Consider the following 25,859-nt stretch of genomic DNA (forward strand, 5'->3'; position numbering starts at 1 on the left):
GCTGCAGAGGTCTGGAGTGAAACTGGGCGTATTCCACCATGTCGAACACCGACACCATGGAGCCCAGTAACCTCATCGCCGAGTGTAAGGACACCCGGCGGCTGTGCAGACAACTGCGCACCCTTGACTGTAAAGCAGAGATCTTGTCCTCCGTCACGAAGATCCTTTGCTGTCCCGAGTCCAATAAGGCTCCAAGATGCAGAATCCTCCGAGACGGGATTAGAGTGGACTTCTGCCAGTTGATTAGCCAGCCGTGCCGTTGCAGCAGTGCAATGGTCAGGTCCAAGTGGCGTAACAGGAGCTCTGGAGATCCTGCCACCAATAACAGGTCGTCCAAATACGGCAACATGCGGACTCCCTGCAGCCGCAGAGAAGCCGCCATGACCGCCATCACCTTGGTGAAAACACGTGGTGCTGTTGCCAGGCCAAAAGGTAACGCCCGAAACTGGAAGTGGTCGCTGCTGATTGCAAACCTGAGGAACTGTTGATGGCGCCAAAGAATAGGGACATGCAGGTAAGCGTCCTGTATGTCCAATGACACCAAGTAGTCCCCAGGTTCCAGCGCCAGAATGATGGACCGTAGGGTCTCCATCCGAAACTTCGGGACCCGCAAAGACTTGTTGAGTGCTTTGAGGTTGAGAATCGGACGATATGACCCATTGGGTTTCTGTACCAAAAATAGATTTGAATAGAAACCCTGGCCCCTCTGGGAGAATGGAACCGCCACTATAACTCCAGCCTGGAGCATAGTGTGCAATACCTTCCGCAGCTCCGTAGCCTTGTTCCGGTCTGATGGGAGACCCGTGGTGAAGAAGCGAGCCGGGGGTCTGTGCCGGAAGGAGAGGGCGTATCCGTGGGAAACCACCTCCAGAACCCAAGTGTCTGTCGTAGTGGTCGACCAACACTGGGCGAACTGTAGCAGGCGGCCTCCCACCCTGGGATCCCCCAAAGGGAGGCCCGGACCGTCAGGCCGCAGGCTTGTCATCTGGCTTGGGGGCCGGACGTCTGGTACTCCATGCCTGCTTCCGGGGCTTGACCGATTTCTTAGGGCCAGCCTGTCGAGGAAACGACTGTGGTTTGGGCCTGCCCTGGGCCCTAGATGACCGAAAGGACGATGGTCCCGAACCAGAAGGAGCAGCGGCCGACGGGAGACAGGCAGATTTGACTGCCGCCAGCGTGGCCACAATCTTATCCAGATCCGGACCGAAGAGAACTTCTCCGGTAAACGGCAACGCTTCCAGACCTTTCTTGGAATCTGCGTCCGCCTTCCAGGATCACAGCCACAAGGTGCGACGAGCAGCTACCGCTGCTGAAGAAATTCTAGACACCAGAGTACTAATGTCTAGAGCCGCCTCGTTGATGTAGGTGGCCGAATCACGGAGATTGCCAATCAACTCCGCCTGATCGGCCGGACAGTCGGATTCAAAAGAAGCCTCTAATGAATCCGCCCAGCGCTCCATCGCTCTGGCAACCCAGCAAATGGCCATAGCCGGCCGTGCTGCCCCCCCTGCAAGGGAATAAGCGGACTTCAGGCAGATTTCTACCTTGCGGTCCGTAGCATCCTTAAGGGAGGACATGGATGGCATCGGCAATGTGGCACTACGGACAAGACGGGTCACGTGAGAATCCACCTGTGGAGGGGATTCCCACTTCGCAAAATAATTATCCGCGAACGGATAAGCCACCGCCAGGCGTCTGTGCGGCTGGTATCTTTTGCCAGGTTGTTTCCACGCCTCCTCTAAATGGTCCACCAACTGACCCGAAAGAGGAAAGACTGTGGCATCGCCCTTCACATCTTTGAAAAAGGCATACTTAGATTTAGCCGCTGGGGGAACTTCGTCCTCAATCACCAAGGCTGTGCGGACCGCCCGAATAAGTCCAGGAATATATACTTTGGACTTAGCATCAGCGTCCTTAGTATGGAGAGGTTCCTGATCGTAAGGATCTAGAATCTCCCCATCATCAGACGTCCCTTCGTCATCCTCATAAGGAGCGGACAGAGACGCCACCGGCCTTTTATGAGACCGCATCACAGACTCCCCTTGCAACACATCCGACAAGTGCTGTACAGAACTCGTCAGGGAGTTAACCCACGCTGGCTCCTGAGAACCCGGGAGCGGGGAAATAGGGAGACTGTGGGGTACCACCAATTGTCGTGGGAACCCCTGCATGGGTGACGACACCACAGACTGCTGGGACAAACCCATCGGAGTAAACGCGGGCTGCGGAGCTAACTGGCCCACTAAAGCTGTTAACGCCTGAGCGAAACAAGCCCAGGGCGGCTCCTGTACCGGTGCTGTAACCGTAATAGGCCGCGCCATGGACAAACACTGCCGGCAAAGGCCCTCCGCGCTACCCTCCCCCTCCGCTAACGGTACTTTGCACGTGGTACACTGTAGCCGGAGGGGAAAATCACTTTCAGACATGATGGCACCACGTATGTGACCTCTCTCACCAATTAAGTATTAAATAGGCGAGAGACCACCCTGCAGCACCGCACCGCAAGGGCTTTAGCAGAAAGAACAGGGACAGTAATAAAGCTGACAGTTTAGAGAAGAAAAGATTACAGGCAGCAGCGCTAGCACAGTCACATACAATGCAGAAAAATAACAATTCCTGCACTAACAGCGCTGATCACTCAACTACACAGACACAGGGCCTGGTAGGACACAGCGCTGCATACACAGACCTGAGCCACAGCGGAGGAGAGGTATGCGGGGGGACCCAGACCACGATGCTTCCGTCCAGCGCTTCCAGCAGCGTTCACCATGCGTTCTGGAGAAGATGGCCGCCGAGGAGCAGAGAGGAGGCTGGCCTGGGGGAGGAGCGCTGCCACAGGACCAGTCGGCAGCATGCAGAGAGGGCTGTGTGCAGCGGGGGAGGCGCCGGCTGTGAGACAGGGAAGGCGCGCTCCCCTGGCATGCATTTAACCCCTGGGACGCCGCAGCGCTACCGCTCTGCTGCGGTCCGCTGTCCCAGGGGGTAGTGGAAGCGCAGGTTGGTCGCCTGGCTCCACGCTGCAGCCAGTCCCCAGGGAGCCCCCTGCCTGGGGACTTAGGACCATGTGATCAGCGGGGACCCACCGCGGGACCCCGCTGCTTACCTCTGTCCCCCTTGAATCCGGCCATGGTCCGGAGCATCTGGGGTCACCGCTAGCTGTGACCCCAGACGCCCACCAGCATCCCCGGATCAGTACCGGCGTTCTGGTACCGGCGGGGTGTAGGGAAGACAGCATGGACGTCAGGACTGACTGTCCATGCTGTTCATCCAGTTGTGCAGCCACAGCTGCATGAAGAATAAGCTTTAGGGGCTCTTCTAGCCCCCACTCCAACAGGTGCACCCGACTCCGGCCGGGCACCAAACTAAACTGAGGTGCCTTGGCCCGGGGGCGGGGTATAGGAGGGGGACCTAGTGCATCCTGGGAGGCTGAAAGCTTAACTCTTTGGTGCCCTGCGACTGACGTCACACCTATACCCCAAGGTATCCTGTGGATACCCTATGGACCCTGAAGTAGAAATTTGGCCATTCACTGTAGTCCCTGCCCCAGTGGAGCTTACACTCTATATTCCCTACCACATGCTCACGCAACTAGCAACAAATGCAACGCAAGGCATGATAATTAGCAACACAGCAATAGACAAGTTATAAGTACCAAAGAACTAGTGTCTGCCTATCTAACTGTCTACCTACCGATCGATCGATCTATCTATCTATCTATCTCTCTCTCTCTCTATCTATCTATCTCTATATCTATCTATATATGGGTAACCTACAGATGTGTTCACATACACCTAGCCTCCCTGCACGTTAAATAGCCCTTCTAGTAGAGTTATACCGTGGCACGACACTACAGAACTGAGCACCTTTTCGTGCAAATTATACCCTTAAAATGTGTCTTATTTGCAAAGCAATGGAAAATAGGATGGACAAGCAGCTAATGCTGAATAAAATGATATGTGGCATGCCTATGTTCTGTGTGCTGCTGCTGCAAAATGCTACATTACAGTGTCAGCAGCTGTGACACTGTAAAGTTGCATATCGTATCCAGATACAGCTCAGTCGCATACAGATTATACAGTAGGCAGGCCGTATATCATTTTAATCAGTATAAGCTGCTTTTGCGTCCTAATCGCATCACTTTGCAAATAAGACACATTTTAATGGAAAAAGTCACTTGGAAAGATGCTCAGTGCTACAGAGTCACATTGTACTCACCCATTATTTGTAACACATCTCAAAGCACATGGAGGATAGATGTATGTGAACGCATCTGTACCTAATTATTTATTAGTATTTATTACCAGTTTTTTATATAGCGCACATATATTCCACAGCGCTTTACAGAGAATAATTTGGCCACTCACTTTAGTCCCTGCCGCAGTGGAGCTTACAGTCTATATTCCCTACCACGTGCTCACACAACTAGCAACAAATGCAACGCAAGACATGATATTTAGCAACACAGCAAAAGACGAGTCATAAGTACCAAAGAACTAGTGTCTATCTATCTATCTATCTATCTATCTATCTATCTATCTATCTATCTATCTATCTATCTTTTCTTTCTATCTTTCTATCTTTTCATTCTATCTATCTATCTATCTATCTATCTATCTATCTATCTATCTATCTATCTATCTATCTATCTATCTATCTCTCTATCTCTCTATATCTATCTATATATGGGGAATCTAAGGTAGCTAACTAGTGTCTATCTATCAATGATCGAGCTACCTATCAATCTATGATCTATCTTTAAATATTAGACATTGGAGGCAAACCTTCTAATCAAAAGATTCACATTTTCCCAACATTAAGTCCAAGTAATTGAAAAACCACCCCCAAGATTCTTGGTTAGGAAAGGTGAGCATAATGCTGTTTGGGATTTAGACTAAAAAGCATGATTTATGGAGTAAAACAGGGAGAGTGAACAGCTGAGATATACTGCATCCTGAGATAAACAGAATTACTGTATATCTGACACTACCAAATCACAGTGTCGCATAAGTAGAATAGTCCATAGTAAATAGACATTTTTGAAGTATCAATGTATAGCAGGAACATATCATCGTGCCTCTGCAGGCCTAGAGCAAGTCTAGCCTGAGAATTACCGGTAATTAATAATCATTAATTACCTGTTCAGGGTCTCCTTCTTCGGTGGTTCATCTTTGATAGTTGCCATGAGTAGAAGTCTGGAATCAAGGAGACCTCACAAAAGTCCAGCGATGTAGTTTGTTTAGATGTTGACCTCACATTTTGATTCATGGAAAAGGCCCACCTGGAAAAAACATATTGGGAGGCGCGATAACATGTTCTTGCTATACACTATACATGCAAATATATCTCAGTTGGGCCTGTCCTTGTTGGCAGGGTGAATTTGCACTATATCTAGCTACCTTAATATCTATCTCTATATCTATCTATATATGGGCAATCAACAGATGTGTTCACAAACATCTAACCTCCCTGCGCGTTCAACAGCCCTTCTAGATGTGTTATACCATGGCACGAATCGGTACCGCTGAGCATCATTTTGTGAAACATTTTCCCTTAAACTGCATTTTATTCGCAAAGTGATGCAAATAGGATGGACAAGCAGCTTATGCTGGTTAAAATTATATGTGGCAAGCCTACAGTATGTTCTGTGTGCGACTGTGGCTATATCTGCATGCAAAATGCTACGTTACAGTGTCAGCAGCTGTGACAATGTAAAGTTGCATATCGCATGCAGATACAGCTCAGTTGCACACAGATTATACAGTAGGCATGCCGTATATCATTTTAGTCAGTATAAGCTGCTTTTGCATCCTATTCGCATCACTTTGCAAATAAGACACATTTTAATGGAAAAAGTCACCTGGAAAGATGCCCTGTGCTACAGAGTCGCATTGTACTCACCCATTATTTGTAACACATCTCTCAAAACACATGGAGGATAGATGTACTGCATGTGGAAGCATCTGTACCTAATTATTTATTAGTATTTATTACCAGGTTTTTATATAGCGCACATATATTCCGCAGCACTTTACAGTGAAAAATTTGGCCATTCACTGTAGTCCCTGCCCCAGTGGAGCTTACACTCTATATTCCCTACCACATGCTCACGCAACTAGCAACAAATGCAACGCAAGGCATGATAATTAGCAACACAGCAATAGACAAGTTATAAGTACCAAAGAACTAGTGTCTGCCTATCTAACTGTCTACCTACCGATCGATCTATCTATCTATCTATCTATCTATCTATCTATCTATCTATCTATCTATCTATCTCTCTCTCTCTCTCTCTCTCTCTCTCTCTCTCTCTCTCTCTATATCTATCTATATATGGGTAACCTACAGATGTGTTCACATACACCTAGCCTCCCTGCACGTTAAATAGCCCTTCTAGTAGAGTTATACCGTGGCACGACACTACAGAACAGAGCACCTTTTCGTGCAAATTATACCCTTAAAATGTGTCTTATTTGCAAAGCAATGGAAAATAGGATGGACAAGCAGCTAATGCTGAATAAAATGATATGTGGCATGCCTATGTTCTGTGTGCGGGTGCTGCAAAATGCTACATTACAGTGTCAGCAGCTGTGACACTGTAAAGTTGCATATCGTATCCAGATACAGCTCAGTCGCATACAGATTATACAGTAGGCAGGCCGTATATCATTTTAATCAGTATAAGCTGCTTTTGCGTCCTAATCGCATCACTTTGCAAATAAGACACATTTTAATGGAAAAAGTCACTTGGAAAGATGCTCAGTGCTACAGAGTCACATTGTACTCACCCATTATTTGTAACACATCTCAAAGCACATGGAGGATAGATGTATGTGAACGCATCTGTACCTAATTATTTATTAGTATTTATTACCAGTTTTTTATATAGCGCACATATATTCCACAGCGCTTTACAGAGAATAATTTGGCCACTCACTTTAGTCCCTGCCGCAGTGGAGCTTACAGTCTATATTCCCTACCACGTGCTCACACAACTAGCAACAAATGCAACGCAAGACATGATATTTAGCAACACAGCAAAAGACGAGTCATAAGTACCAAAGAACTAGTGTCTATCTATCTATCTATCTATCTATCTATCTATCTATCTATCTTTTCTTTCTATCTATCTATCTTTTCATTCTATCTATCTATCTATCTATCTATCTATCTCTATATCTATCTATATATGGGTAACCTACAGATGTGTTCACATACACCTAGCCTCCCTGCACGTTAAATAGCCCTTCTAGTAGAGTTATACCGTGGCACGACACTACAGAACTGAGCACCTTTTCGTGCAAATTATACCCTTAAAATGTGTCTTATTTGCAAAGCAATGGAAAATAGGATGGACAAGCAGCTAATGCTGAATAAAATGTTATGTGGCATGCCTATGTTCTGTGTGCTGCTGCTGCAAAATGCTACATTACAGTGTCAGCAGCTGTGACACTGTAAAGTTGCATATCGTATCCAGATACAGCTCAGTCGCATACAGATTATACAGTAGGCAGGCCGTATATCATTTTAATCAGTATAAGCTGCTTTTGCGTCCTAATCGCATCACTTTGCAAATAAGACACATTTTAATGGAAAAAGTCACTTGGAAAGATGCTCAGTGCTACAGAGTCACATTGTACTCACCCATTATTTGTAACACATCTCAAAGCACATGGAGGATAGATGTATGTGAACGCATCTGTACCTAATTATTTATTAGTATTTATTACCAGTTTTTTATATAGCGCACATATATTCCACAGCGCTTTACAGAGAATAATTTGGCCACTCACTTTAGTCCCTGCCGCAGTGGAGCTTACAGTCTATATTCCCTACCACGTGCTCACACAACTAGCAACAAATGCAACGCAAGACATGATATTTAGCAACACAGCAAAAGACGAGTCATAAGTACCAAAGAACTAGTGTCTATCTATCTATCTATCTATCTATCTATCTATCTATCTATCTATCTATCTTTTCTTTCTATCTTTCTATCTTTTCATTCTATCTATCTATCTATCTATCTATCTATCTATCTATCTATCTATCTATCTCTCTATCTCTCTATATCTATCTATATATGGGGAATCTAAGGTAGCTAACTAGTGTCTATCTATCAATGATCGAGCTACCTATCAATCTATGATCTATCTTTAAATATTAGACATTGGAGGCAAACCTTCTAATCAAAAGGTTCACATTTTCCCAACATTAAGTCCAAGTGATTGAAAAACCACCCCAAGATTCTTGGTTAGGAAAGGTGAGCATAATGCTGTTTGGGATTTAGACTAAAAAGCATGATTTATGGAGTAAAACAGGGAGAGTGAACAGCTGAGATATACTGCATCCTGAGATAAACAGAATTACTGAATATCTGACACTACCAAATCACAGTGTCGCATAAGTAGAATAGTCCATAGTAAAGAGACATTTTTAAGTATCAATGTATAGCAGGAACATATCATCGTGCCTCTGCAGGCCTAGAGCAAGTCTAGCCTGAGAATTACCGGTAATTAATAATCATTAATTACCTGTTCAGGGTCTCCTTCTTCGGTGGTTCATCTTTGATTGTTGCCATGAGTAGAAGTCTGGAATCAAGGAGACCTCACAAAAGTCCAGCGATGTAGTTTGTTTAGATGTTGACCTCACATTTTGATTCATGGAAAAGGCCCACCTGGAAAAAACATATTGGGAGGCGCGATAACATGTTCTTGCTATACACTATACATGCAAATATATCTCAGTTGGGCCTGTCCTTGTTGGCAGGGTGAATTTGCACTATATCTAGCTACCTTACTATCTATCTCTATATCTATCTATATATGGGCAATCAACAGATGTGTTCACAAACATCTAACCTCCCTGCGCGTTCAACAGCCCTTCTAGATGTGTTATACCATGGCACGAATCGGTACCGCTGAGCATCTTTTTGTGACACATTTTCCCTTAAACTGCATTTTATTCGCAAAGTGATGCAAATAGGATGGACAAGCAGCTTATGCTGATTAAAATTATATGTGGCAAGCCTACAGTATGTTCTGTGTGCGACTGTGGCTATATCTGCATGCAAAATGCTACGTTACAGTGTCAGCAGCTGTGACACTGTAAAGTTGCATATCGCATGCAGATACAGCTCAGTTGCACACAGATTATACAGTAGGCATGCCGTATATCATTTTAATCAGTATAAGCTGCTTTTGCATCCTATTCGCATCACTTTGCAAATAAGACACATTTTAATGGAAAAAGTCACCTGGAAAGATGCCCTGTGCTACAGAGTCACATTGTACTCACCCATTATTTGTAACACATCTCTCAAAACACATGGAGGATAGATGTACTGCATGTGGACGCATCTGTACCTAATTATTTATTAGCATTTATTACCAGGTTTTTATATAGCGCACATATATTTCGTAGCATTTTACAGAGAAAAATTTGGCTATTCACTGTAGTCCCTGCCCCAGTGGAGCTTACACTCTATATTCCCTACCACATGCTCACGCAACTAGCAACAAATGCAACGCAAGGCATGATAATTAGCAACATAGGGCCTGATTCTGACCCACTCGCAAGCGGCTGTCCGCTCGCAAGTGGGTCGATGTTGTGCACTGCGCATGCGCACGACGGCGGGAGCTCCGTCGTGCGCATGCGCCAGACGCGACGAGCGAAGGAAAGTCCTTCGCTCATTGTGTCTGATCAAAGGGGGCGTGCTGTCAATGTTGATTGACAGCACGCCACCTTTGATGGGCGTGCCTCACTGACGGGGGCGTTCCCAAGGGAACACCTAACGTCAGAAGCCGGCCCACTGACATCACTAGTGATGTCAGTGGGAGTGATTTTGGCTCTGATAGAGCCAAAATCACTCCGGGCCTTGCGGTTGAAAACCTCAACCGCAGGCTCCGGCTCGCAGTTTCGATGGTCGCGATGGTCAAGACCATCGCGGCCATCAAACTGCACGCTCGTATAGGCTGTGGGTGGTGACCCACAGCTATACGAGCGTCCAGGAGGACGCTCCATAATTATGGAGGGCGGCCCTCATTCAGAGCGTGCGCTCTGCTCAGAGCGTACGGCTCTGAATGAAGGCCATAGTTGTTTGGTGATTTACAAATAACATTCATCCACCAAGTTTTGGAATACAAATTTGTTCCCTGGGACGTAAAGTGTTTCGTTGCTAGTAGAGGAAGGAAGTCTCTATGTGTCCATAATATTTGGAATATAGTTTAATACCCATATGAATTTATGCACTTTTTACTAAGGCTCGTTATTATTACTGATATATTGTAATTTGTTTTTATGTGTATTAACTATGCTAGCACAATTGTATGTTTATGTATGAATTTGATTTTTTGATATTGTTTGTACCACTGATTATCTCTCCTACACTAACAGGGGTGTTCAATATGGGTGCGATAACATCATTTTTGCGTTAATATCGGAGCTATGACGTCATTATCTCACGTTTTAGTTTTACACTGTATTCAATATCAAAGACTTATCGCAGTTTTGAATAGTCTTTGATAAAAAACGGGGATAACTTTTCACCACTGAATAGGTGTCGAAAAAAAAGTGCAGAATTGGGGTTTAGGGGTGCAGGCTTAAAAAAAATAGCCTGCACCTCCTTGGACTGACATTTAAAAAAGAACTGTGTCAAAAAAAGTTTAAAAAAAAAATAGGGACACCCCAAAAAATTAATTTAAAAATTGGGGTGAAAAAAAAAAAAAGGGAAAAAATTGTTTAACAATAGGGAAATAGGTTCAGGGCTATTCTGCAAGTATGCGGCAAATGTTTTCTAGAATAGAATTATAGCGGCAGGTGCACAAATGCAGAATTTTTAAAAACTTACTTTAGGGACATAAAAATATGCTAGTACCCATTTTCATGCACCCCAAATTTGATGGGACCACTTAAAAAAAACGAAAAAAATAACCTAAGTGCTCTTCTGCATCACTTCTTCAATGTCGGGAAAAAAACACCTGCTGCGGCTATTTAAATCCCGACTTTCAATTAAAGGCTAAAACGGGGTTACACATAGTGTTCCCCTATGTTTTTACAACTTTAGGGGGGTCTTACAATTATTTTAAGGAAAAATTCGTAACTTTACGCAAATCCAACGTCGGAGTTTCCCGTTTTCATTCATTTTATATTGAATACGGGGATAAGCGGGAGCGCGCACCATACTTTAACGCAGAAAAAAACTCCGATATGAAACGTTAACTTCGACAGTGAAGTTAACGTTTCATATTGAATACCCCTCTTATGAGGTACTAGCATATTTTGATGTCCCTAAAGTAAGTTTTTAAAATTCTGTATTTGTGCACCTGCCGCTATAAATCTATTCTAGAAAACATTTGCCGCATACTTGCAGAATAGCCCTGAACCTATTTCCCTATTGTTAAACAATTTTTTCCCTTTTTTTTTTTTTCACCCCAATTTTTAAATTAATTTTTTGGGGTGTCCCTATTTTTTTTTTAAACTTTTTTTGACACAGTTCTTTTTTAAATGTCAGTCCCAGGGGTGCAGGCTATTTTTTTTTAAGCCTGCACCCCTAAACCCCAATTCTGCACTTTTTTTCGACACCTATTCAATGGTGAAAAGTTATCCCCGTTTTTTATCAAAGACTATTCAAAACTGCGATAAGTCTTTGATATTGAATACAGTGTAAAACTAAAACGTGCGATAATGACGTCATAGCTCCGATATTAACGCAAAAACGATGTTATCGCACCCATATTGAACACCCCTGTATGTGGTATATACACAATATAATACTACTGACCGCGGAGGAGGCAGCATGCAGGAGGAGGAGGACTCAGGAGCAGACGGGACCAGGCATGGCAACAATGCAATGAGGCCGCGCCTGCTGCGGCCGTTAAAGTGGGCGTGGTTAACGCGATGGATGGACAGCAGGCTGCGAGCTCGTGTTACTGGTGGTGGGCGGAGTCAGTGTGCAGAAGCAGCCAGTGATTGGTTCGCGCTTCACCTCGTTCTGCAGATCTGTGTCACATTGCAGCCGCCGCTCAGCCAATAGCGGAGATCGTGAGAGTTAGCGGGACTAGTGCTGATAGAAGCCGCCCGTGGATAGGCTCCCTCATCATCACAAAGTCAGAGCGGAGCACCCGGAGACGGGGTGTGAGCGTCCTCTCCAGCCTCGGCCAATCCTCCTTATCGCCTAGCTGGCCCATGGGCCATTCCTTCGTCATGTGCGGGACGGACGCGGATAGCCGGCTGGAGCCTGGTGAGCGGGACGGGGTAACACGGGGTGTGCGGAATGAATAGCGGGGAGCTGGTGATGCGAGCACTTGCAAAGGTAGGGAGTAGTTCTTTATGTAGGTGTTGCCCAGTCCGGCGTAATGGTGGGGGTGGGGGTATCCTGTCTGGAATAATGATATGGGAGTGGGGGGGCTCTGCCTGAAGTGACGATGTGGGAAGGGGAATGTTATGGGATGATGTAGGTTCCTGGTATGAAGTAATGAGATGTGGGCAGGGGCGTAACTAGTGTTTTTTTCGGCCTCATAGCAAAATTTTGAAAGGGCCTCAAATGCTTCTACATAGAGAGACAGCGGATGTCCATACTAATGCTGCATACACACGGGACAATGTGCTCCATGAGTGACATCATCTAGTGTGTCCCCGGCAGGGGTGTGCGCATTGTCGTTAACAACACTGAGCACAAACTCTGAACGATATCGCTCAGCGCCGGGCTCCCTCCCTCATCCCCAAATATGCTACAACCTGACAATATTGTCAGGTTGCACAGCAGGCTCAGGCGTTGAATTAAAAACACCAACGACCAGGGGGATCACGCATTGGTCGTTATCGTTCATCGTTTTGGGGCGGAAACTGAACAATATTTTGGACGACTGAACGATAACGATATCGTTCCATCGTCCAAAATATCGCTGCATTTGTTAGTTAAGGTGCATAAACAAGGTCAGATATGTCAGATGAACGATTTGTAAACGATTGAACAATTTCAGCCTGTATTAAAATGAATGGAATCCTCCAAAACTGACTGCAAACTCATCAGATGTCAGATATATCGTTATCTGACAAACGGGGACGCGCATCGTTCATCGTTGCACACATGTCAGATTTTCCTTCAGATATGAAGGATTGAATGATTTTTTAAATTATTATCGTTCAGATCTGAAGAAAAATCTGACCGTGTGTATGCACCATTAGTGTAATGGAAGGTACACACGGTCAGAGTTTCTGGAAAATATGAACAATAATGATTGTAAAAATCATTACATCATTCATATCGTTGGCATGCATCGATGAACAATGTGTATGCCCGCATGTCAGATAACGATATCTGATATCGACTGTGTTTGCAGTCAGATTTGGACGATATTCATCTAAATACTGTCAGAAATCGTTCATCGTTAATGAGATCGTTGGTAAAATCGATCATCGTTATCGTCGATCTAGCAAGTCTGACCGTGTGTATGCACTATAACACTTCAAGCTAAAAATTAAAAATGCTCCCAGCTGATAACCACACTTACAAAAAGGAGACAATTTAATGTCATTTTATTATTACTTATGTAATATGAATGAAAGTACTGTAAATACTTTACTGTGTACTGGTGTTGAGCGTCTGTAAAATGTAATTGTGAAAGATGCCTTTCTCACTCTTCACTTTCACACCCCAGTGAAAGACAAGTAAAAAAGAAAATATAGACCCTGATTCAGAGCCGGACGCTCTGACCAGAGCGCTCGCTCTGAATCAGGGCCCTCCTCCATTAATATGGAGCGTCCTCCTGGACGCTCGTATAGCTGTGGGTCACCACCCACAGCATATACGAGCGTGCAAATAGATGGTCGCGATGGTCTTGACTATCGTGACCATCGGAATTGCGAGGGAAACCCTGCAGTCGGGTTTCCCTGCCGCAAGGCCAGGAGTGATTTTGGCTCTATCAGAGCCAAAATCACTCCCACTGACATCACTAGTGATGTCAGTGGGGCCGGCTTCAGACGGTAGGCGTTCCCATGGGAACGCCTCCGTCTGGCAGGCACGCCCCCAGAACGCCCACCAAAGGGGGCGTGCTGTCAATCAACATCGACAGCACGCCCCCTTTGGTGCGAGACCCGGAGCGATGGAAAGTCCATCGCTCGCCGGGTCTCGCGCATGCGCACGACGGAGCTCCCTCCATCGTGCGAATGCGCAGTGGGGACCATCGACCCACTTGCGAGCGTACTGTCGCTCGCGAGTGGGTCTGAATGACCCCCATAATTAGTAATAATTAATTAGATAAAATTGTGTCCTTTGATAAACTGTAAGGACTGTGGGCTTAGGGCATGGGAGCTTTATTATCCTGGTGGCTAAAAGTTACCTAATTCACTAAAGAACACGAAAGGCAATCTTATACTGTCCCCACTGATCCCTTCTGATAGCTGATTCCTGTCCCTACTGATACCTGATCCCACTGATTCCTGTCAAAACTGATACCTTTCTGTACTTATACCTGATCCCACTTATACCTGTACCTACTGATTCCTGTACCCAAAGATACCTTTCCCCAGCAACAGCAGACAGCACCAAATACCTCAGTTGAACACTCGCAGTTCCAGGTCACAGGGAGCCGACACGTAAGACACAACACTGCGGCTCCTTTGACCATTACTTTCTGCTGCCTCAGACTGGCAGCCAGCAACGGAGCTGCAGCGATCACTAACCCTGCCCCCAGCAGGAAGCATATGTTGGACTTGGAGCAATGCAATCTCTAACAAGGCATAGCTGCCCCCCTGAGCCATAGGTAGTGTCAGTGTGGTGGTGGCTGAGCTCTTTGTAGCTTGGGAGCCTGTTTGGAAGTGTGGTCGTCAGTTAGTCCATCCCAGCAAAGAGAACAGAAGTGTAATTCTCCAGCATGACTGAGTGCAGGGGGTGGGCTGTGCCCTGGAGGAGTCCCGAACCCCATAGCAACTGGGCCCCCTTCACCCACGGTAGTAGATATAGGGGTTGCCCAGTCCAGGGTAACGGTGAGGTGTATGGTCCAGGCTAATGGTGTGGGAGAAGGGATGCCCAGTGTAGAATGACGATTAAGGAGGGTGCCCTCTCTAGAGTAATGGTGTGGGAGAGGGGTGCCCTGCCTGCAGTAATGATATTTAAAGCTCTATGTAGTGTACAGCTTATTGTGTTCACATGCACAGATACACCAGTCTCTGCTGTGGAACTCTGCACCTCCTTCAGGGTTACCTTTGGTCTCTGTGCTGCCTCTCTGATTAATGCCCTCCTTTGTGTTTGTTGTGGTACCATATTCTTTCCATTTGATGATGATGGATTTGATGGTGCTCCGGGGGTTCATCAAAGATTTGGATATTTTATTATAACCGAACCCAGAATTGTACTTCTTAACAACTTTGTCCCTGACTTGTTTGGAGAGCTCCTTGGTCTTCATGGTGTGATGCCTCTTGCTTAGTGGTGTTGCAGCCTCTGTGGCCTTTCAGAAAAGGTGTGTTTATACTGAAAGATCATGTGACACTTAGATTTCACACAGGTGGACATTTAACTAATTATATGACTTCTGAAGGTAATTGGTTGCACCAGAACTTTTGAGGGGCTTCATAGCAAAGGGGGTGATTACATATGCATATGGCAATTTTCAGAATATTATTTATAAAGATTCTTTTTTATATATATTTTTCTCATTTCACTTCACCAAATTAGACTGTTTTTGTGCAGATCCATCACATAAAATTCAGATAAAAAATAAAAATACAGGTTGTAATGTAACAAAAAAGGTAAAAAGCCAAGGGGGGTGAATACTTTTGCTAAGCACTGTATGTGTGGTATATCCCAGAAAACAACCATTTTTTCTGAGGTGGTATGTAAATATTGATAACGGCCAGGATGTATGTACAGGGGACCACAGTAGCTATTCCAGATTTCTACTTCAGGGTCCACAGGGTGACCTTGGGGTATAGCTGGATCCTGGATCCTCGGGCACCACGGAGTTAAAGCTTTTAGCTGCTCCCAGGATGCACTTGGGTCCAACCTCCCCTATACCCCGCCCCCGAGCCACAGGCACCTCAGTTTTAGATGGTGCCCGGCCGGAGTCGGGTCACCCTGCGGGGTGGGCTGCAGGAGCAGCCCCCTAAAGCTTTTAATTTTTTATTTAACTTAGTTAAATTTATTTATTTTTTACTATAAGTTTTTTCTCTAGAGCAGCAGCGCTGGGCTGTCTGTACAGACGCCCACGCTGCCGCTCCTTCTCCCTGCTGGCGCCGCGACGCCAGCACTGAACTGGGGATCGCGGCGGGGGAAGCCAGAGTCTGTACTAGCCGGACTCTGGTTTCCCCCGGGACTGCTGCCGGAAGACGCCGGGGAGATCAGGTAAGCCGCGCACCGCTGATTAGCGGCGGTGCGCGGGTTCCTTTCAAATGCAGTCCCATGCCCCCGGTCTAGGGGACAGACCGGGGGCGCTAGCGGTGGCGGCGGGCCCCCCCTCCAGCGGAGGCATACCCCGCCAGACCACTAGACCACCAGGGTTAATATCGCGGCAAGCGGGATGCCGGCAACCCGGGGGTTAATATGCTAGCCAGGGGAGGAAGCCTTCCCTGTCTAGCGGCTCCTCCCCTCAGCTCAGCGCGCCTTTCAGCTCGGAGTCTGGCGTCGCTGAGCTGCAGATACTCGGCCACTCCTCCTCTGAGGTCTCCAGCGGCCATTTTCTCTGTGGCAGCGTGGATACTCTCAGGGAGCACGCGGACCGGTCCCCCTGTGTACCTCTCCCCTGCAGAAGGACAGTGTACACAGCGCTATAGCCCTCCCAGACACTGAATCTGGGAGGTTGATTGTAGTGGAAAGGTGCAGTGAGTATATCTTCCTGCATGGTATGTGACTTTTGCTAGTGCTGCCTGTCTGTGTCTTTTTTCTACTTACTGTCAGCCTGTACCTATCCCTTTCCTTCTCCTACAAGCCCTACAGGTGTGCGGGGGAAGGGTGTTTCTACTGACCTCACCTATATAGATCACGTATTTGTGAGGTCCGTCACATACAGTTGTGTGCTACACGGTGCCATATTGTGGGCTGTTGTTCAGCACACTGGTGAGTGCGCACGTTTTCTTCCTAAGTCATGTCTGAGGAGGAGATTGAGCACTCCGGGGCTCCAGCATTGTTCTCCTGCAGGCGCTGTTCTGCAGGAGTGGATAGGGAGGATTTGTCACAGGACGGCCTGTGCGGACGGTGCCAGGCGGTCCCTGGTACGTCTAAACCTCCCATTTCGCAGGAGCCACCATGGGCGATGTTTTCCCAGGTGCTGGTGTCCATCGCGGACCGTCTGTCGGTCCCGACTGCCGCCCCTACTAGGGCGTTGCCCCAGCCTGCCATCCCCCATTCCCCGGGTGTCCCACAATTATTGCAGACTCCCCCGGGGTCTCAGCCTGTTGGTCCCTATGCGGGGTTGCCAATGTATATTCAGTCCACCCCTGTGGCACAGCCGGCTGTGGTGCCGTTTCAGGCTCCTGTGACAGCTCCTCCACCCTGGGTGGATGCGCTTTCCCACACTGTCCAAGATTTGGCGGCAGCATCTTCGGCTTTTCAGTCGATGTTGCGCAGTGACGTGCCCTCCAGGGCGTCTAAACGCTCAGTCATGGCACAGGCTGCGCATCTTTCGGATTCTGAGGGGTTCTCGGATGATGGTGAGGTACGGGATGACTCAGCCTCAGATGCCTCAGTCCAGGAGGTAGACACTAAGTCTTCCATCAATGTGCGGGCTCTGGTTAAGGCGGTGCGGGCTATTCTTCTGATTGAGGATGAGGCACCCGCTCCCAAGTCAAGGTATCCTAGTTTTAAAAAAGCTAAGGTTACTTCTACAGCGTTCCCCTTGTCTGATCAGTTGACTGATCACATGGCGGTGGCCTGGCAGACACCCAGTAAGCGTTTCCTGCCACAGAAACGCTTGGCGTCCAATTATCCATTCCCGGAAGCGCATTGTAAGAAATGGGAAACTCCGCCTGCAGTCGATTCCCATGTAACACGCCTCATCAGGAGTGCTACTTTGCCATTGCCGTCTATATCCTCGCTGAAGGATCCTACGGACAGGAAGGTGGAGACTTGTCTACAGTCTATTTATTCTCTCTCAGGGGCTGTAGCCCGGCCGTCCATGGCCATCTCCTGGGTGGCCAAGGCCATTGAGGGGTGGGCCAATGCCTTGGAGGACACGTTTACGGATGAATCTCCGGACGTCCAGAGGGCGTTGTTAGGACAGATGAGAGATGCCGCCTCCTACATTGGAGAAGCATCTTTGGATGCTAGCCTGTTGACCTCTAGGGTTTCGGCGGCAGCAGTGTCTGCTCGCAGATCCTTGTGGTTGCGGTCTTGGAGAGCAGACGCGGATTCAAAGAAAGGCTTGGAGGCCTTACCTTTTAATGGGGAATTACTATTTGGTCCGGACCTGGACAAAATAGTAGATACCCTGGCAAAATCCAAGTCAGCCTTCCTCCCTTCAGCTACTACACCTGCTAAGGTCCGGAGCTCGGCGTTTCGTTCCTTTCGGGTTCAGGGCAAGGCAAAGGGTCAGTCCTTCCCGAGGCAGTCCGCACCCAAGACCGCCTCAAAGCCAAAGAAGCAAGCCTGGAGTGCTAGGCGCCCTTCTTCCAAGCCAGAAGATAAGCCTTCTGCGTGATGGGACGGGCCTCCCTCTGGGGGACCCCAGAGTGGGAGGCCGACTTCTTCAATTCGCCCAGTGCTGGCACAATACCACCACGGATGCCTGGGTGCGAGAAGTGGTCTCCCAGGGGTACGCCCTGTCTTTTCGGCACAGGCCGCCTTGCCAGTTTTTTGCACAAGTCCTTCTCAGGACAAAACCAAGGCCTTGCAGGTTCAGGAAGCCATAGAGGCCTTGCTGACGGCGGGGGTCATTATACCCGTACCACAGTCTCAACGTGGGATGGGGTATTACTCTACGCTGTTTCTGGTGCAGAAACCCAATGGCTCTCATCGCCCCATCCTCAATTTGAAGTCCCTGAACAGGTTTCTCAGGGTTCCCAAATTCAGAATGGAAACTTTGCGTTCTATCATACTGGCGATGGAACCGGGGGATTATATGGTCTCCCTGGATATCCAGGACGCCTACCTCCATGTGCCTATAGCAACATCGCACCAACGGTTTCTGCGGTTTGCTATTCTCCACAACCACTACCAATTCAGGGCTCTACCCTTTGGTCTCTCCACGGCACCAAGGGTATTTACCAAGGTGATGGCGGTCATGGCGGCTCACCTTCGGAGCCAGGGGATACGGTTGCTACCGTATCTAGACGACCTCCTCTTGCTGGCAAGCTCCCCGGAGGTACTGATCCAGCATCTCCACCTGACGGTCGCTTGTCTACAGGCGCACGGCTGGTTGATCAACTGGAAGAAATCCTCCCTCATCCCATCACAACGGATGGTTCATTTGGGGGCCCTGCTGGACTCTCGTCAGCAACGGATTTTTCTGACTCCAGAGAAGGTCTCCTCCTTACAGCTGCGGATTCACAGTTGTCTGAGCAGTGGCAGAGTGTCGGTGCACTCAGCGATGAGAGTTTTGGGGTCCATGGTGTCGGCATTCGACATGGTGGAGTTTGCCCAGTTCCATTCCAGGCCCCTGCAGGGGCTGATTCTTTCAGAATGGAACGGATTGCCACACAGGATCCGCTCTCAGATGCTGGTGTTGTCCTCGGAGGTGCGTCTGTCCCTAGCCTGGTGGCTGCAGACAGCGCATCTCCTGGAGGGGCGCCCCTTTTGGATCCCGGAATGGGTTCTGCTCACGACAGATGCCAGTCTCCGGGGTTGGGGGGCGGTGACAGGCTCCTTGTCACTTCAGGGTCGTTGGTCGGCGGAGGAAGCGATTCTTCCCATCAACATCCTGGAACTGCGGGCAGTATACAGAGCCCTGCAGTCGTCCGGCACCGCTCTTCACGGAAGGGCCGTTCAGGTGCAGTCAGACAACGCCACCTCGGTGGCGTACATCAATCACCAGGGAGGGACTCGCAGTCGAGCTGCGATGTCGGAGGTGTCCCGCGTCCTGGCTTGGGCGGAGCGCTATCTTCCAGCTCTCTCGGCAGTTTTCATCCCAGGAGTCCTCAATTGGGAGGCAGACTTCCTCAGCCGTTACGATGTGCATCCCGGGGAATGGTCGCTTCATCCAGAGGTATTCCAACTACTCGTGGACAAGTGGGGGCTGCCAGAGCTGGACCTGATGGCGTCCCGTTACAATCACAAGCTGCCTGTTTACGGGTCAAGGACAAGGGACGCAGGCGCAAGTCTGATAGACGCGCTGTCGGTGAAATGGCTGTTTCAACTGGCTTACTTGTTCCCTCCGATATCTCTGCTGCCTCGGGTCCTGCGCAAGTTCAAACAGGACGGAGGCACACTGATCCTGGTGGCCCCAGCGTGGCCCAGAAGGCCGTGGTACTCCGATCTGCGGAGCCTGTCCATCGACGCTCCGTACCTCCTACCTCAACGGCGGGACCTGTTGTCTCAGGGGCCCTGTCTTCATCCGGATCTGGGTCGACTATCTTTGACGGCGTGGCTCTTGAGACAGCCGTCCTGAGGTCTCGGGGCTTTTCTAGCTCCGTTATTACCACCATGCTGAGGGCGCGCAAGCCTGCTTCCGCGAGGATCTATCACAGAGTGTGGCACACTTACTTTCAGTGGTGCGAGGCCAGAAACTATGATCCCCAGGTGTTCCGAGTTTCGCGTATTCTGGCTTTCCTTCAGTCCGGTTTGGAGTTAGGATTACGTCTTTCTTCACTGAAGGTACACGTGTCTGGTCTGTCGGTGTGGTTCCAGCGCAGGATCGCTGCTATGCCGGACGTACACACCTTTTTCCAGGGTGTTTTGAGAATCCAGCCTCCCTTTGTGCCACCTGTGGCCCCGTGGGATTTGGCGGTGGTTCTTAGGGCCTTACAGGGTCCTCCTTTTGAGCCCTTGGAGTCAGTGGAGCTCAAGTGGCTAACTTTTAAAACTGTTTTCCTCTTGGCAATTGCTTCTGCCAGGAGGGTTTCAGATTTGGGGGCGCTTTCTTGTCGTCCCCCTTTTCTGATTTTTCATCAGGACAGAGCGGTGCTTCGCACTCGTCCTGATTTCCTGCCTAAGGTGGTTTCCAGGTTCCACATTAATCAGGAAATTGTTGTACCAGCCTTTCAGTCACCTGATCTTTCGGCTGGGGAGACTTCCTTAGACGTTGTAAGGGCACTCCAGGTTTATGTGGACCGGACTAGTTCTGTGAGGAAGTCGGATTCTTTGTTTATCCTCTTTGGTTTTCACAAGAGGGGTTGGCCTGCCAACAAACAGACTCTAGCCCGTTGGCTTCGTTCTGTTATTATTGAGGCTTATATGCAGGAGGGTTTACCTGTTCCAGCCTCTGTTAAGGCTCATTCCACTCGGTCCGTGGGCCCTTCTTGGGCTGCTAGCCGTGGCGCCTCTGCTGTTCAGCTCTGTAAGGCGGCCACCTGGTCTTCCATTCAGACCTTTTTGAGGTTCTATGCGTTTGACACCTTTGCCTCTCAGGATGCATCCTTTGGGCGCCGGGTTCTCCTATCAGCACAGGAGCGTCCCCGCCCTTAGTTGGACTGCTTTGGGACATCCCCAAGGTCACCCTGTGGACCCCTATGGACCCTGAAGTAGAAAACAAGAGATATGGTAAGAACTTACCTTTGTTATCTCTGTTTCTACGAAGTCCATAGGGTCCACAGGGCACCCGCCCTGACGCACCTGGCTTCATATGGGCTCTGTGACTGGTCACCGGTTTTCCGTCTCCCATTTCTGTGAGTATGGTTCTTGTGTGTTCCAGTCTTCCTTCTCTCTGTTTCGTCTCCTCCTCCGGCCTGGGCTGCTTACCAACTGAGGTGCCTGTGGCTCGGGGGCGGGGTATAGGGGAGGTTGGACCCAAGTGCATCCTGGGAGCAGCTAAAAGCTTTAACTCCGTGGTGCCCGAGGATCCAGGATCCAGCTATACCCCAAGGTCACCCTGTGGACCCTATGGACTTCGTAGAAACAGAGATAACAAAGGTAAGTTCTTACCATATCTCTTGTTATCTGCTGCAATCCCCTAGTCTTGATGTTAGCGCAGGCAGGGAGCCTTACAGAAAGGGCCACTTAACAATGCGCCGAAGACGCACGTCCGAAAAGGGATGTGGTCACTCAGAAAAGGGGGCGTGTCCTTGATGTGACTGCTTTTAATAACTGTAGAGGGCATGCTCAGCACTCACGGAGATGCTGCGCTGCCCCCAAGCTCTCCTTTCACTGTGATTAGATGCCGGTCACTGCGGCCCACGGGTGGGGACAACTGTTTTAGCTTTTCACTGTATAATGGGGGTCATTCAGACCCACTCGCGAGCGGAAGTACGCTCGCAAGTGGGTCGATGTTCCCCACTGCGCATGCGCACGACGGAGGGTGCTCCGTCGTGCGCATGCGCGAGATCCGGCGAGCGACGGGCCTTCCATCGCTCGGGGTCTCGCACCAAAGGAGGCGTGCTGTCGATGTTGATTGACAGCACGCCCCCTTTGGTGGGCGTGCCGGGGGCGTGCCTGCCAGACTGAGGCGTTCCCATGGGAACGCCTACCGTCTGAAGCCGGCCCCACTGACATCACTAGTGATGTCAGTGGGAGTGATATTGGCTCTGATAGAGCCAAAATCACTCCTGGCCTTGCGGCAGGGAAACCCGACCGCAGGGTTTCCCTCGCAAGTCCGATTGTCGCGATGGTCAAGACCATCGTGACCATCTTTTTGCACGCTCGTATATGCTGTGGGTGGTGACCCACAGCTATACGAGCGTCCTGGAGGACGCTCCATTTTAATGGAGGAGGGCCCTGATTCAGAGCGAGCGCTCTGGTCAGAGCGTCCGGCTCTGAATCAGGGCCAATGTTCCTTATTCACACAGTAGTGTCCTTTACTTACGTGACACCACAGTAGTGCCGCTTATAACACATTTATACCATGCAGTAATGCCCTTTACACATTTGACTCTGTACAGTAACTGTGTGCATTCCTTCCCTAGCCCCCGACTGTGTAGCTGTGTGTATTTCCCATTTACTTTGACTGTTAACTGCGTGCACCGCTCACATTTCCCCAGCACTGCCTGTCCCTAACCTCCTTCTGGCCCCTAATACTGCCCCAGCTATCTACCCTAATCCCCTCCCTACCCTTGGTACTGCCTGCCCCTAACCTTTTCCTTGCTCCCAGCAATGTCGCAACTGCTGTCTGAACTTACCCCTCCCTATCCCCAGTTCTGCCTGCCCACTGGCTCCAGCTCTACCCAAACATCTCCCTGCCTTTACCGAAAAACAGTGGAGTAGGACCCCCATTTTGTAAAGTGAGGGGTCCCTGGGACCCACAATTTTTTTTGTTTAATGCAATCACTCTGATGGGCCTACTTGTATGTGTAGGCCTGGAGCTGTAGCTCCATCTACCCCATTGAGAACAACAACTGGTAAACTCCTGTCTACTCGGTTACCAACCAGGTAGAGGATTCACCTCTGGGGATTAACAGAGTAGGTCCCAGCCAACAAGACCTCCCCTCCTCAACATTTATTTGACTCCTCCTCTCTCATAAATTGGGTGAGGGAAATATTACATAAAACTCTAAATATACAGTGCACATATGAAGATGCTTTTATCACACAAACAGAAACACACACTATTTAGATTGCCAGCAATCAAAATACAATTGTGAGTAAACCAACTCAGGGATACTTAATGTGACATTCTCGTCTGCAAAATACAAACTTTAACTATTGGCAAGTTATGAAAAAACATATCTCTATATAATAACTTAAACCAAAATACTGGCTAATTTTATTAAACTATAGGAAACAATTACTTAAAATACTGATGTAGACTAGAATAACTATGCGCACCTAAACAGCAGGGTGAATTGAATGTAGGCTTTACGGGTAGATGTATGTAACTTGTGTGTACATGTGGTAGGGAATATAGATTGTGAGCACCACTGGGGCAGGGACTGATGTGCATGGTAAACCATTCTCTGTAAAGCGCTGCGGAATATGTGTGCTATATAAATAACTGGTAATAAATAAAATTAAATAAAAACATGTAACAGGAATTGTGCAGCTAGGGTCACTCAGGCATGGTGATCTCTCATGCTGGTCTCCACGGGCTTTGGCCAGAGTGCTGTTCCATGAGCCGACCCAAAATGACCACTGTACAAGTCTGGGGTGCTATGTACATTATGATGTACTGTATGACATCACCTTGATGCTCAATGTACTGTATGACATTCAATGTAATGCTGTCAGTACATTATGTCAGCCACTGGGATGCTGGCAGTGCTCTATGGTGATCATAAGATACGGGCCCTCATTCAGTGCCCCTCGCAAAAAGTGCGCGCTCGCTATGAATGTGGGCGGCCGCTTTTGATTTGAAAGTCGGCCTCCTTGCCGCTCGCTAAGCTGTGGGTTACCACCCACAGGTTTAGCGAGTGACCAGGTGGTCGGGGCTTGCGACGAGATCCTTGGGGTAGGGTCTCGTCTACCGCAAGCCCCAGGTAGCTTCCTGCTCCAACAGAGCAGGAAGCTCCCTACTGACATCACTGGTGATGTCAGTAGGGCCGCCTACAAATGGCAGGCGTTCCTTCAGTAACGCCTCCGTTTGTCCGCCCACCCCCCCACCCCGCCTACAAAATGGGGCAAGCTGTAGATCAACATCGACAGCCGCCCCGTTTGTAGCGAGCCCCGGAGCGAGTGAATTTGTCACTTGCTCCGGGGCTTGCGCACGCACAGCGCTTGCGAGCGGGTCTGAATGAGGGCCACAGTCTTTGGTGTATGGTGGTAACTAGGGTGCTGTTTGTGCTGTATTGTCACTAGGATGCTCAATTTAATGTGTGGCAGCCCCTGGAATGATCTCTGGGCCTGATTCACTACTGTTCGCAACTGCGATTATGCACGCATTTACCCGATTGTTGTGTTCTGTGCATGCGTAGGCATAGCAGTGCGCAAACTAGCCAATGCGATCGTAGTGACTACACAGACCCTTTGCAGAGTGATTGACAGGAAGTGCCGTTTGTGGGTGGTGACGGGGGGGGTGGTCGGCAAATTGCAGGTGTGCTAGTGCGTTTGTACGCCATTGAAGGGGCGTGCATACTTTATCCACTACGTTGGCTTACGCAGCCTGAGGTCTCATAGCGTGCGTGGAAGATAGCAATTTCTGCGTAAGGTCAGAGCTTGTGCAAATGTGCGTGAGGCTGCGTGGTACTCGATTGTACCGATGGTTTCGCAGTCTTTACGAATGTGTGGTAAGTAAAGTGGGCATCCTTATGTAGTGCTGCAAGGGAATAGCGATCGCAATGGATTATCATACTACTGCGTGCGTACTTGCAATTGTATATGCAGTTGCGATCCACAGTGAATCAGGTCCTCTGTACTTTATGTTGGTAACTAAGCTGGTCTCTATACTTATGGCGGTGACTGAGATGCTCTCTGTACTGTATGACGATCATTGGGATCAGGGGGCTAGCAAGACCCATGGGTGCCCGTAGCAAAATTTCCAAACTAACCCCCCCTCATACAAATTATTTTGCAGTTTATCCATTTTCAATGTAAATGCTAAGCTGCATGCAGCATTAAATGAATGGTGATTAGCATATAGTAAGCATTATAAATGTAAAAATATATTTAAAAAAAATACAGTGTCCCTAATCCTAAATGTTTATACTATAACATGGTATATAGAAGGCTATGGTTCAGTAATAAATCTGTTAATGAGGAGAGATGGAGGCAGAGATGGCTGGGCCAGTGACAGCAGATGACCTGCAGTAACACTCAGAGGCAGCCTGGGGCCTATAGAAGCCCCATTCTCTGCATCTACTGTCTGAGATCTGCTGCAAATTTGAGCAGTATATATATATATATATATATA

General features: G+C 48.4%; 1 protein-coding gene across 1 annotated transcript in view; it reads left to right on the forward strand.

Moving 5' to 3' along the window:
- The first annotated feature begins 12,209 nt into the window (after positions 1-12,209).
- The window catches only part of LOC148481538 (alcohol dehydrogenase 1-like), a 207,057-nt gene continuing 193,407 nt past the window's right edge, over positions 12,210-25,859 (forward strand). The window contains exon 1 of the mRNA XM_088453272.1: positions 12,210-12,238. The gene's annotated coding sequence lies outside the window, so the exon portion shown is untranslated. The remainder of the gene's footprint in view (positions 12,239-25,859) is intronic.

This window comes from Taudactylus pleione, unplaced genomic scaffold (genome assembly GCF_031769625.1).
Source record: "Taudactylus pleione unplaced genomic scaffold, aTauple2 ptg000574l, whole genome shotgun sequence".
Classification (NCBI taxonomy): Eukaryota; Metazoa; Chordata; class Amphibia; order Anura; family Myobatrachidae; genus Taudactylus; species Taudactylus pleione.